We start from the raw sequence: 14,808 nt of genomic DNA on the forward strand, positions 1-14,808 counted from the left end.
CCCTCCCCCTCTCTCTCTCTCCCTCATTCCTCCCTCCCTCCATCTCTCACTCCATCTCTCCTCCCTCTCTCCATCCCTCCATCTCCCTCCCTCCATCTCTCCCTCATCCCTCATCCCTCCCTCCATCTCCCTCCCTCCCCCTCTCCCTCCCTCCATCTCTCCCTCATCCCTCTCTCCATCCCCCTCCCTCCCTCCATCTCCCTCCCTCCCCCTCCCTCACTCCCTCCCTCCCGCCATCTCTCCCTCATCCCTCTCTCCATCACTCCATCCCCCTCCCCCTCTCCCTCTCTCCCCCTCCATCTCCCTCCCTCCATCTCCCTCCCTCCCTCCATCTCCCTCCCTCCCTCCCTCCATCTCTTACTCCCTCCCTCCCCTTCTCCCCCTCTCCCTCCCTCCCTCCCTCCCCCTCTCCCTCCATCTCCGTCCCTCCATCCCCCTCTCCCCCTCTCCCTCCCTCCCTCCCTCCCCTCTCCCTCCATCTCCGTCCCTCCACCCACCTCTCCCTCTCTCCCTCCCCCTCTCCCTCCCCCTCTCCCTCCATCTCCCTTCCTCCCTCCCTCCCCCTCTCCCTCCCTCCCCCTCTCACTCATAGGGCCCTGGTCAAAGTAAAGTAGTGCACTATGTAGGGAGTAGTGTGCGTGCATGCTCTCTGCTGTTTCACATTCTAATTAAATAAATTACTAAGAGAAGGTGGATCAGTTTAAATGAACTGATAGGATAATGTTGCACTGCATTTAATCATGGTTGTTTGGTATGCTCGAAGTAATGTATTGGAGGTAAAGTAGTGAAATCATTCCATTCTCAATGTGCTTTTTCTCCTGTGACTGGGTCATGCTTGTTGTTGAATCTAATAATTCATAATAACATTGAAAAATAATCACCCATTGCACAAAGCCATGCATTTTACAGAAACCATCAGTTTAAATAAACCATGTCTACATCCATAAACCACCCTATTCCCTACTTTTAGGGCTTGTAGTGCACTATGGGGAACAATTTGGGACATACATTTGACATAAAGCATTACTGCATGTTTCGTTTCTAACAAATACAAAGAAGTCAATAATTGCTTTCTGGCTTGGTTGCATAATTGACTTTCTCCATCCCCCGCTAATTTTTTCATCCCTTCTCATCAGTTCATTTTTCTCTCTTTATCTGCTTCTTTCTTCTTCCCTGTTATGTTTTTATTTTATTATCTCGAACTCAAATGATGGTTTTGTTTGTATGTATTTATTACAGGTGAACTAAGGTTCATATCCTCACTATCTCACTCTCCCCCTTTCTCATCCTGCCTCCCCCTCTCTCTCCCTCTACCTCCCTCTCCCCGCTCTCTCTCCCCTCTACCTCCCTCTCCCCGCTCTCTCTCTCTCTCTCTCTCTCTCTCTCTCCCTCTCCCTGCTCTCTCTCCCTCTACCTCTCTCTCTCCTTCTTCCTCTCTCTCCTCCCTCTCTCTCTCTCTCTCTCTCTCTCTCTCTCTCTCTCTCTCTCTCTCTCTCTCTCTCTCTCTCTCTCTCTCTCTCTCTCTCTCTCTCTCCCCACTCTCTCTCCCCACTCTCTCTCCCTCTCCCCACTCTCTCTCCCTCGCTCTCCCCCTCTCTCCCTCTACCTCCTTCTCCCCCGCTCTCTCTCCCTCGCTCTCCCCTCTCTACCTCCTTCTCCCCTGCTCTCTCTCCCTCTACCTCCCTCTACCTCTCTCTCTCTCTCTCTCCCTCTCCCCGCTCTCTCTCCCGCTCTCTCTCCGCTCTCCTCTCTCCCGCTCTCTCTCCCGCTCTCTCTCCCGCTCTCTCTCTCTCTCTCTCTCTCTCTCTCTCTCTCTCTCTCTCTCTCTCTTCCTCTCTCTTCCTCTACCTCCCTCTCCCCCTCTCTCTCCTCTACCTCCCTCTCCCCTCTCTCCCATTCTCGTTCATTCCCTCCCTCCAGGTGTATCTTTGAGACTCGTGAGAGTGAGTTGGTGAGTGTAGAGGAGTTGGCCTTTAAGTTTGCAGTGAGCAACATCAACAGGAACCGGACCTTAATGCCCAACACCACCCTGACCTACGACATCCAGAGAATCAACCTCTTCGACAGCTTTGAGGCCTCCAGGAGAGGTAACACCGGGGGTGATGGAATAGTTTTACAGCAAATTAATATTGTCAATTCTAAATGACCACTGCTTTGTCTTTATATCGATGCTTTGACTACTCCCTCACCCCCCTCACCTCTCCTCCCCTCTCCTCCCCTCACCCCCCTCGCTCCTCCTCCCCTCCTTCCCCTTCTCCTCCCCTCCCCCCCCGTCGCCCCTCCCCCCTCCCCCCTCCCCCCTCTCCTCCCCTCCCCCCCTCTCCTCCCCTCCTCCTCTCCTCTCCCTCCTCCTCGCCTCTCCTCCCTCCTCCCCCTCTCCTCCCCTCACCCCCCCTCGCTCCTCCTCCCCCTCTCCTCCCCTCACCCCCCTCGCCTCTCCTCCCTCCTCCTCCTCTCCTCCCCTCACCCCGTCGCCCCTCCTTCCCCCTCCCCTCCCCTCATCCTCCTCTCCTCTCCCTCCTCCTCCCCCTCTCCTCTCCTCCCTCCTCCTCCTCTCCTCCCCTCACCCCCGTCGCCCCTCCTCCCCCTCCCCTCCCCTCATCCTCCTCTCCTCTCCCTCCTCCTCCCCCTCTCCTCTCCTCCTCCCCCTCTCCTCTCCTCATCCTCCTCTCCTCTCCCTCCTCCTCCCCCTCTCCTCATCCTCCTCCCCTCTCCCTCCTCCTCCCCCTCTCCTCTCCCCAGTGTGTGACCAGTTGGCTCTGGGCGTAGCTGCAGTGTTTGGCCCGTCCCACAGCTCCTCAGTCAGTGCTGTCCAGTCCATCTGTATGCCCTGGAGGTGAGAGAAACATCACATAGCATGACATAACACACCATTAGATAAAGTTAGACAATATCATGTTCCATGACATGACATGACATCACATACTGTAACATAGCATGACATGACATCACATACTGCAACATAGCATGACATGACATGACATCACATACTGTAACATAGCATGACATGACATGACATGACATGACATCACATACTGTAAACATAGCATGACATGACAACACATACTGTAACATAGCATGACATGACATGACATACTGTAACATAGCATGACATGACATCACATACTGTAACATAGCATGACATGACATGACATCACATACTGTAACATAGCATGACATGACATCACATACTGCAACATAGCATGACATGACATGACATCACATACTGTAACATAGCATGACATGACATGACATCACATACTGTAACATAGCATGACATGACATCACATACTGTAACATAGCATGACATGACATCACATACTGTAACATAGCATGACATGACATCACATACTGTAACATAGCATGACATGACAACACATACTGTAACATAGCATGACATGACATCACATACTGCAACATAGCATGACATGACATTACATACTGTTACGAACCCCGTGGCTCTAAACGTCTAGGGTGGATGGACATGAGACCCGTAACATAAATTCATGTAAATTATAAGTGTGGCAGGGAACAGTGAGAACCAAAAATGACACAACAACCATGAACTACCGTCAAACACAAAGTGTTTATTGCTAAACACACGGTAAAGGTTTGGGAAAAAGGGCTGAGCAGGACCCAAGAAATGAAACAATAGTGTAAAACCCCCTAAACTGATTCTTGCCTGCCTCAAGAAACCGCTAGGCTACTGCTACCATACAAAAATACAGTGGGTGGTCCGCTCAGGTCTAACTGGTGTTTATAGACAGATTTCTTCCTACGGGTAATGTACGCCCAAGGGCATCTAGCTTAAACTCCCCTTTTCCAGAAACACACAAAGCTACTAAACAGGGTAATCAGCAATTAAATAAGTACACAGGATACAACAGTATCCACACTCAGGTAAAGAAATATATTCTAAATAAAGTTACCTATAGGGTAACCAACAACTTAGTGAGTACACAATACACAGGACACCACCGTGTCCACACTCACATAAAGAAATAGCTTCTAACAAAGTTACCAATAGGGTAACCAACAACTTAGTGCGTACGCAACACACAGGACACCACCGTGTCCACACTCACATAAAGAAATAGCTTCTAACACAGTTACCAATAGGGTAACCAACAACTTAGTGCGTACACAACACACAGGACACCACCGTGTCCATACTCACATATGGCAAAAAAATCTCTCTCTCTCTCTTGCAACAAACACAAGTTTGGTGTTTATACAATGGGATGTGTGATTGAACAAACGCGTAACAGGTGGTGCAATTCACAGGAATATTCACTGATTGGTCCAATCATCAGACACCTCAACGACCACCAATCAGGAACATACAGGACACCTGTGATTAGGGCAGAAGGAGAGAAAAACACAGGACACAGGATACCTGTATCCGTAACACTCCCACCCTTAAAAGAGCAAACCACAATGGTTTGCGACACACGTACTATCACAACACCCAAATTCACAAATCATCCTGCCGGGATAACAACAAAAAAAAACCTAGATCATCAAACACGAGACAAAGCATCTGCCAACACATTATCCAACCCCTCTTCGCAGAGGAATGGCCTCTGGGTACCTGGCGGCCACACACATAATTGTCAACATAAACTGGTTACCAGATTTTGTTTTTGGTAATGGTCCAACACAATCAACCATCACATGTTCGAATGGTTCACCTATGGCCGGTATGGGACAAAGAGGCGCGGGGGAAATAACCTGGTTCGGTTTCCCAACTACTTGACAGGTGTGGCAAGTCCGACAGAACTGAGCCACATCTTGTTTTAAGCCAGGCCAAAAGAAATGTCGCAAAACACGATCATAAGTCTTGGTGACTCCCAGATGTCCGGACCACTGGTGATCATGAGCGAGGGATAAAACATTTTGTCGAAAGGCTGTAGGAATCACTATTTGGTAAACAGCATTCCAATCTCCGCCAGCGTCAACATGGGATGTCCATTTACGCATGAGGAGATTACCATCAATGAAGTATGCCATGTTTTTCTTCTTTCGCTCCTCCTCTGAGACAACACTAGAAAAACATTTAGCCAGGCTACTGTCAACCTGTTGGTTAGCGATCAGCTGCTCACGAGTAACTGGTAACTGTATTGCCTCAGCAACAAGTTCCACATCCTTCTTCCTTTCTCTGGGCTGTTGGTCAGACTGCACCAGCTTACCAGAGGTAGCACCCGAACTATCCTCTGGGTCACACTCTCTGAATAGAATCGTGTTCGACAAATCTATCACTTCACCCACTTGTCGTGCTTGAGCACGTGTGACAGCACAAGCGGGGAACACATCTGGATAACCTTGTGCCAGCTCCTCAGAGAGAGACTGGTCACTTTTATCCAATACCTCCAATATGGGTATTACCTTTCCTCCGGCAATATCGTTGCCCATTATAAATGTCACACCTTTTACTGGCAACATAGGACGTACGCCCACTCTGAACAATCCACTGACTAACTCAGAGTGTACGTTCACAAAGTGCAATGGCACTGGGACGAAACCCATTTCAATTCCTTGTACTAACACACTGGACCCACAATATGTATTATTAGACAAGGGCAACACATCAGCTAGTATGAACGACTGCGCCGCACCAGTATCTCTGAGGATTCTAACTGGACGCTGAGACGCTTCGTCATCTGATATAGAAACAAACCCCTCAAAAATGAACGGTTCATAACTGTGATCTGGGACAGGGACTTTCAAACCACATTCACTATGAGGCTTCTGTCTTGATTCTGGCCTTACAACCGTACGAATCAGCCCAACACCCGTTGGCGGCCTGGCGTGCTGAGGCATCCCCGGTTTGCGTTTTAGCAGAAAGCAATCATTAACCATATGTCCCACCTTATGACAATAGAAACAGTGACGCACATCTTTTGGGCGTGCTGGATGTACTGCTGGTCGACTAGGATTAAAAGTTAGCAACTCCGCAGCCCTGCTCTCCGTACGAGCCGAAAACACGCTCTTATGCGTCAACACAAACTCGTCTGCCAATACAGACGCTTCCGACAGTGAAGATACTTTCTGTTCGTTCAGATAAACTACAATGCGTTCCGGTAAACAATTTTTAAACTCTTCTAACAAGATTAACTCCCGTAGAGAGTTAAAATCAGTTACCTTACTAGCACTGTGCCATTTGTCAAACAGATTTCCTTTGTCTCTAGCAAACTCCACATAAGTCTGAGTAGGAGACTTTTTATGAGACCTAAATCTCTGTCGATATGCCTCAGGAACAAGCTCATAGGCACGAAGAACAGTAGCTTTGACCACTTCATAATTCAAACTGTCTTCAAGAGGTAGCGCTGCCAGAACCTCTTGGGCTTTACCTGTTAGTTTACACTGAAGTAATAGGCACCAAACCTCTTCGGGCCATTTCAATGCTACCGCTATACGTTCAAACACACTGAAATAGGAATCAACCTCTGACTCCCTGAACACAGGTACCAAGGTGATCTGCCTACTAATATCAAACGTAGCAGATGACACAGCTGGTGAGGATGGCTCACTAGCAGGCATAGTATTAGCAGAGACTAACCTCGCTGTTTCTGCCTCTAGTTCCATTTTACGCACCTCCAGTTCCATCTTACGCATCTCCAGTTCCATCTTACGCGTCTCCTGTTCTGCCTCTAGCTTACGCGTCTCCTGTTCTGCCTCTAGCTTACGCGTCTCCTGTTCTGCCTCTAGCTTACGCGTCTCCTGTTCTGCCTCTAGCTCCATTTTACGCATCTCCAGCTTGTCTTGCCTGATTTGTGCCCGCTCTTCCGCCTCCATTTGGAGCCGTGTCGAGCGGACATCGATCCTGGCATCACTGTCAGTCAGTGGGGAGAGTGGGTCATAACGGGGCAATGTGGCTGGAGCCTCGTCCTCAGACACTGATGGGCTTCCAGGAACAGCAACCACATCCCCTACAGGAGCAGCAGACTCAGGCGGCGGTAACTCAAGCACTCGCTCGTTTAACAATATCGCTAGCACTACTTCCCTTACTTCTGCTTTCACTAAACCCCTCGGTATGGGTACAGAAAAGTGGTCAGCCAAAGCCTGTAGATCCACTCTACGGCAATTATCAAAAACCTCCCACGTAGGGTTTTCCAAAAATGCCTCCAACTCAAAAGTAGCCATCCTACTAGCAACACGAGCCGTCGACTACTGAACACACACAAAAAAACAGGTAGTAACAGCTGCCAAGCTCAACACTGAACCAGACACTAACTAATTTACATGAGTAGCATGGGATAGATCCCGGACGAGCCCCCACTTTATGTTACGAACCCCGTGGCTCTAAACGTCTAGGGTGGATGGACATGAGACCCGTAACATAAATTCATGTAAATTATAAGTGTGGCAGGGAACAGTGAGAACCAAAAATGACACAACAACCATGAACTACCGTCAAACACAAAGTGTTTATTGCTAAACACACGGTAAAGGTTTGGGAAAAAGGGCTGAGCAGGACCCAAGAAATGAAACAATAGTGTAAAACCCCCTAAACTGATCTTGCCTGCCTCAAGAACCGCTAGGCTACTGCTACCATACAAAAATACAGTGGGTGGTCCGCTCAGGTCTAACTGGTGTTTATAGACAGATTTCTTCCTACGGGTAATGTACGCCCAAGGGCATCTAGCTTAAACTCCCCTTTTCCCAGAAACACACAAAGCTACTAAACAGGGTAATCAGCAATTAAATAAGTACACAGGATACAACAGTATCCACACTCAGGTAAAGAAATATATTCTAAATAAAGTTACCTATAGGGTAACCAACAACTTAGTGAGTACACAATACACAGGACACCACCGTGTCCACACTCACATAAAGAAATAGCTTCTAACAAAGTTACCAATAGGGTAACCAACAACTTAGTGCGTACGCAACACACAGGACACCACCGTGTCCACACTCACATAAAGAAATAGCTTCTAACACAGTTACCAATAGGGTAACCAACAACTTAGTGCGTACACAACACACAGGACACCACCGTGTCCATACTCACATATGGCAAAAAAATCTCTCTCTCTCTCTTGCAACAAACACAAGTTTGGTGTTTATACAATGGGATGTGTGATTGAACAAACGCGTAACAGGTGGTGCAATTCACAGGAATATTCACTGATTGGTCCAATCATCAGACACCTCAACGACCACCAATCAGGAACATACAGGACACCTGTGATTAGGGCAGAAGGAGAGAAAAACACAGGACACAGGATACCTGTATCCGTAACACTCCCACCCTTAAAAGAGCAAACCACAATGGTTTGCGACACACGTACTATCACAACACCCAAATTCACAAATCATCCTGCCGGGATAACAACAAAAAAAAACCTAGATCATCAAACACGAGACAAAGCATCTGCCAACACATTATCCAACCCCTCTTCGCAGAGGAATGGCCTCTGGGTACCTGGCGGCCACACACATAATTGTCAACATAAACTGGTTACCAGATTTTGTTTTTGGTAATGGTCCAACACAATCAACCATCACATGTTCGAATGGTTCACCTATGGCCGGTATGGGACAAAGAGGCGCGGGGGAAATAACCTGGTTCGGTTTCCCAACTACTTGACAGGTGTGGCAAGTCCGACAGAACTGAGCCACATCTTGTTTTAAGCCAGGCCAAAAGAAATGTCGCAAAACACGATCATAAGTCTTGGTGACTCCCAGATGTCCGGACCACTGGTGATCATGAGCAAGGGATAAAACATTTTGTCGAAAGGCTGTAGGAATCACTATTTGGTAAACAGCATTCCAATCTCCGCCAGCGTCAACATGGGATGTCCATTTACGCATGAGGAGATTACCATCAATGAAGTATGCCATGTTTTTCTTCTTTCGCTCCTCCTCTGAGACAACACTAGAAAAACATTTAGCCAGGCTACTGTCAACCTGTTGGTTAGCGATCAGCTGCTCACGAGTAACTGGTAACTGTATTGCCTCAGCAACAAGTTCCACATCCTTCTTCCTTTCTCTGGGCTGTTGGTCAGACTGCACCAGCTTACCAGAGGTAGCACCCGAACTATCCTCTGGGTCACACTCTCTGAATAGAATCGTGTTCGACAAATCTATCACTTCACCCACTTGTCGTGCTTGAGCACGTGTGACAGCACAAGCGGGGAACACATCTGGATAACCTTGTGCCAGCTCCTCAGAGAGAGACTGGTCACTTTTATCCAATACCTCCAATATGGGTATTACCTTTCCTCCGGCAATATCGTTGCCCATTATAAATGTCACACCTTTTACTGGCAACATAGGACGTACGCCCACTCTGAACAATCCACTGACTAACTCAGAGTGTACGTTCACAAAGTGCAATGGCACTGGGACGAAACCCATTTCAATTCCTTGTACTAACACACTGGACCCACAATATGTATTATTAGACAAGGGCAACACATCAGCTAGTATGAACGACTGCGCCGCACCAGTATCTCTGAGGATTCTAACTGGACGCTGAGACGCTTCGTCATCTGATATAGAAACAAACCCCTCAAAAATGAACGGTTCATAACTGTGATCTGGGACAGGGACTTTCAAACCACATTCACTATGAGGCTTCTGTCTTGATTCTGGCCTTACAACCGTACGAATCAGCCCAACACCCGTTGGCGGCCTGGCGTGCTGAGGCATCCCCGGTTTGCGTTTTAGCAGAAAGCAATCATTAACCATATGTCCCACCTTATGACAATAGAAACAGTGACGCACATCTTTTGGGCGTGCTGGATGTACTGCTGGTCGACTAGGATTAAAAGTTAGCAACTCCGCAGCCCTGCTCTCCGTACGAGCCGAAAACACGCTCTTATGCGTCAACACAAACTCGTCTGCCAATACAGACGCTTCCGACAGTGAGGATACTTTCTGTTCGTTCAGATAAACTACAATGCGTTCCGGTAAACAATTTTTAAACTCTTCTAACAAGATTAACTCCCGTAGAGAGTTAAAATCAGTTACCTTACTAGCACTGTGCCATTTGTCAAACAGATTTCCTTTGTCTCTAGCAAACTCCACATAAGTCTGAGTAGGAGACTTTTTATGAGACCTAAATCTCTGTCGATATGCCTCAGGAACAAGCTCATAGGCACGAAGAACAGTAGCTTTGACCACTTCATAATTCAAACTGTCTTCAAGAGGTAGCGCTGCCAGAACCTCTTGGGCTTTACCTGTTAGTTTACACTGAAGTAATAGGCACCAAACCTCTTCGGGCCATTTCAATGCTACCGCTATACGTTCAAACACACTGAAATAGGAATCAACCTCTGACTCCCTGAACACAGGTACCAAGGTGATCTGCCTACTAATATCAAACGTAGCAGATGACACAGCTGGTGAGGATGGCTCACTAGCAGGCATAGTATTAGCAGAGACTAACCTCGCTGTTTCTGCCTCTAGTTCCATTTTACGCACCTCCAGTTCCATCTTACGCATCTCCAGTTCCATCTTACGCGTCTCCTGTTCTGCCTCTAGCTTACGCGTCTCCTGTTCTGCCTCTAGCTTACGCGTCTCCTGTTCTGCCTCTAGCTTACGCGTCTCCTGTTCTGCCTCTAGCTCCATTTTACGCATCTCCAGCTTGTCTTGCCTGATTTGTGCCCGCTCTTCCGCCTCCATTTGGAGCCGTGTCGAGCGGACATCGATCCTGGCATCACTGTCAGTCAGTGGGGAGAGTGGGTCATAACGGGGCAATGTGGCTGGAGCCTCGTCCTCAGACACTGATGGGCTTCCAGGAACAGCAACCACATCCCCTACAGGAGCAGCAGACTCAGGCGGCGGTAACTCAAGCACTCGCTCGTTTAACAATATCGCTAGCACTACTTCCCTTACTTCTGCTTTCACTAAACCCCTCGGTATGGGTACAGAAAAGTGGTCAGCCAAAGCCTGTAGATCCACTCTACGGCAATTATCAAAAACCTCCCACGTAGGGTTTTCCAAAAATGCCTCCAACTCAAAAGTAGCCATCCTACTAGCAACACGAGCCGTCGACTACTGAACACACACAAAAAAACAGGTAGTAACAGCTGCCAAGCTCAACACTGAACCAGACACTAACTAATTTACATGAGTAGCATGGGATAGATCCCGGACGAGCCCCCACTTTATGTTACGAACCCCGTGGCTCTAAACGTCTAGGGTGGATGGACATGAGACCCGTAACATAAATTCATGTAAATTATAAGTGTGGCAGGGAACAGTGAGAACCAAAAATGACACAACAACCATGAACTACCGTCAAACACAAAGTGTTTATTGCTAAACACACGGTAAAGGTTTGGGAAAAAGGGCTGAGCAGGACCCAAGAAATGAAACAATAGTGTAAAACCCCCTAAACTGATCTTGCCTGCCTCAAGAACCGCTAGGCTACTGCTACCATACAAAAATACAGTGGGTGGTCCGCTCAGGTCTAACTGGTGTTTATAGACAGATTTCTTCCTACGGGTAATGTACGCCCAAGGGCATCTAGCTTAAACTCCCCTTTTCCCAGAAACACACAAAGCTACTAAACAGGGTAATCAGCAATTAAATAAGTACACAGGATACAACAGTATCCACACTCAGGTAAAGAAATATATTCTAAATAAAGTTACCTATAGGGTAACCAACAACTTAGTGAGTACACAATACACAGGACACCACCGTGTCCACACTCACATAAAGAAATAGCTTCTAACAAAGTTACCAATAGGGTAACCAACAACTTAGTGCGTACGCAACACACAGGACACCACCGTGTCCACACTCACATAAAGAAATAGCTTCTAACACAGTTACCAATAGGGTAACCAACAACTTAGTGCGTACACAACACACAGGACACCACCGTGTCCATACTCACATATGGCAAAAAAAATCTCTCTCTCTCTCTTGCAACAAACACAAGTTTGGTGTTTATACAATGGGATGTGTGATTGAACAAACGCGTAACAGGTGGTGCAATTCACAGGAATATTCACTGATTGGTCCAATCATCAGACACCTCAACGACCACCAATCAGGAACATACAGGACACCTGTGATTAGGGCAGAAGGAGAGAAAAACACAGGACACAGGATACCTGTATCCGTAACACATACTGTAACATAGCATGACATGACATGACATCACATACTGTAACATAGCATGACATGACATCACATACTGCAACATAGCATGACATGACATGACATCACATACTGTAACATAGCATGACATGACATGACATCACATACTGTAACATAGCATGACATGACAACACATACTGTAATATAGCATGACATGACATCACATACTGCAACATAGCATGACATGACATGACATCACATACTGTAACATAGCATGACATGACAACACATACTGTAACATGACATGACATCACATACTGCAACATAGCATGACATGACATGACATCACATACTGTAACATAGCATGACATGACATGACATGACATCACATACTGTAACATAGCATGACATGACAACACATACTGTAACATAGCATGACATGACATCACATACTTCAACATAGCATGACATGACATCACATACTGTAACATAGCATGACATGACATGACATGACATCACATACTGTAACATAGCATGACATGACAACACATACTGTAACATAGCATGCCATGACATGACATACTGTAACATAGCATGACATGACATCACATACTGTAACATAGCATGACATGACATGACATGACATTACATACTGTAACATAGCATGACATGACAACACATACTGTAACATAGCATGACATGACATGACATCACATACTGTAACATAGCATGACATGACAACACATACTGTAACATAGCATGACATGACATGACATGACATCACATACTGTAACATAGCATGACATGACATCACATACTGTAACATAGCATGACATGACATGACATGTTCTTCACATACTGTAACATAGCATGACATGACATGACATGACATACTGTAACATAGCATGACATGACATGACATCACATACTGTAACATAGCATGACATGACATCACATACTGTAACATAGCATGACATGACATCACATACTGTAACATAGCATGACATGACATGACATACTGTAACATAGCATGACATGACATGACATCACATACTGTAACATAGCATGACATGACATGACCTTCACATACTGTAACATAGCATGACATGACATGACATTACATACTGTAACATAGCATGACATGACATGACATGACCTTCACATACTGTAACATAGCATGACATGACATGACATGACATTACATACTGTAACATAGCATGACATGACATGACATGACCTTCACATACTGTAACATAGCATGACATGACATGACATGACCTTCACATACTGTAACATAGCATTACATAACATGACATGACATTACATACTGTAACATAGCATGACATGACATCACATACTGTAACATGACATGACATGACATGACCTCACATACTGTAACATAGCATGACATGACATCACATACTGCAACATAGCATGACATGACATCACATACTGTAACATGACATGACATGACATGACCTCACATACTGTAACATAGCATGACATGACATCACATACTGTAACATAGCATGACATGACCTCACATACTATAACATAGCATGACATGACATGACATGACATACTGTAACATAGCCTAAGTAACATGGTCTAAGGCACTGCATCGCAGTGCTAGCTGTGCCACTAGAGATCCTGGTTCGAATCCAGTCTCTGCTGTAGCCGGCTGCAACCGGGAGACCAATGGGGCGGCGCACAATTGGCCCAGCGTCGTCCAGGGTAGGGAAGGGAATGGCCGGCAGGGAGGTAGCTCAGATGGTAGAGCATGGCGTTTGCAACGCCAGGGTTGTGGGTTCGATTCCCACGGGGGGCCAGTATGAAGAAAATAAAAAGAATAATGTATGCACTAACTGTAAGTCGCTCTGGATAAGAGCGTCTGCTAAATAATGTAAATGTAATGACATGACAACACATACTGTAACATAGCATGACATGACATGACAACACATACTGTAACATAGCATGACATGACATCACATACTGTAACATAGCATGACATGACATGACATCACATACTGTAACATAGCATGACATGACATCACATACTGCAACATAGCATGACATGACATCACATACTGTAACATAGCATGACATGACATCACATACTGTAACATATCATGACATGGCATGACAACACATACTGTAACATAGCATGACATGACATCACATACTGTAACAGCATGACATGACATCACATACTGTAACATAGCATGACATGACATGACAACACATACTGTAACATAGCATGACATGACATCACATACTGTAACATAGCATGACATGACATCACATACTGTAACATAGCATGACATGACATGACATACTGTAACATAGCATGACATGACATGACATCACATACTGTAACATAGCATGACATGACATCACATACTGTAACATAGCATGACATGACATCACATACTGTAACATAGCATGACATGACATCACATATTGTAACATAGCATGACATGACAACACATACTGTAACATAGCATGACATGACATTACATACTGTAACATAGCATGCCATGACATCACATACTGTAACATAGCATGACATGACATGACATACTGTAACATAGCATGACATGACATGACATACTGTAACATAGCATGACATGACATGACATACTGTAACATAGCATGACATGACATGACATCACATACTGTAACATAGCATGACATGACAACACATACTGTAACATAGCATGACATGACATGACATCACATACT

At 46.0% G+C, this 14,808-nt stretch overlaps 1 pseudogene across 1 annotated transcript in view; it reads left to right on the forward strand.

Moving 5' to 3' along the window:
* Nucleotides 1–1,920: 1,920 nt before the first annotated feature.
* Nucleotides 1,921–14,808, forward strand: part of LOC311118004 (glutamate receptor ionotropic, kainate 1-like) — a 54,092-nt pseudogene continuing 41,204 nt past the window's right edge. The window contains exons 1-2 of the transcript in view: nucleotides 1,921–2,087; nucleotides 2,743–2,836. The product of the transcript in view is annotated as a glutamate receptor ionotropic, kainate 1-like (transcript). The remainder of the gene's footprint in view (nucleotides 2,088–2,742; nucleotides 2,837–14,808) is intronic.

The sequence above is a fragment of the Coregonus lavaretus genome (assembly GCF_964263955.1).
Source record: "Coregonus lavaretus genome assembly, contig: HAP1_SCAFFOLD_3952, whole genome shotgun sequence".
NCBI lineage: Eukaryota > Metazoa > Chordata > Actinopteri > Salmoniformes > Salmonidae > Coregonus > Coregonus lavaretus.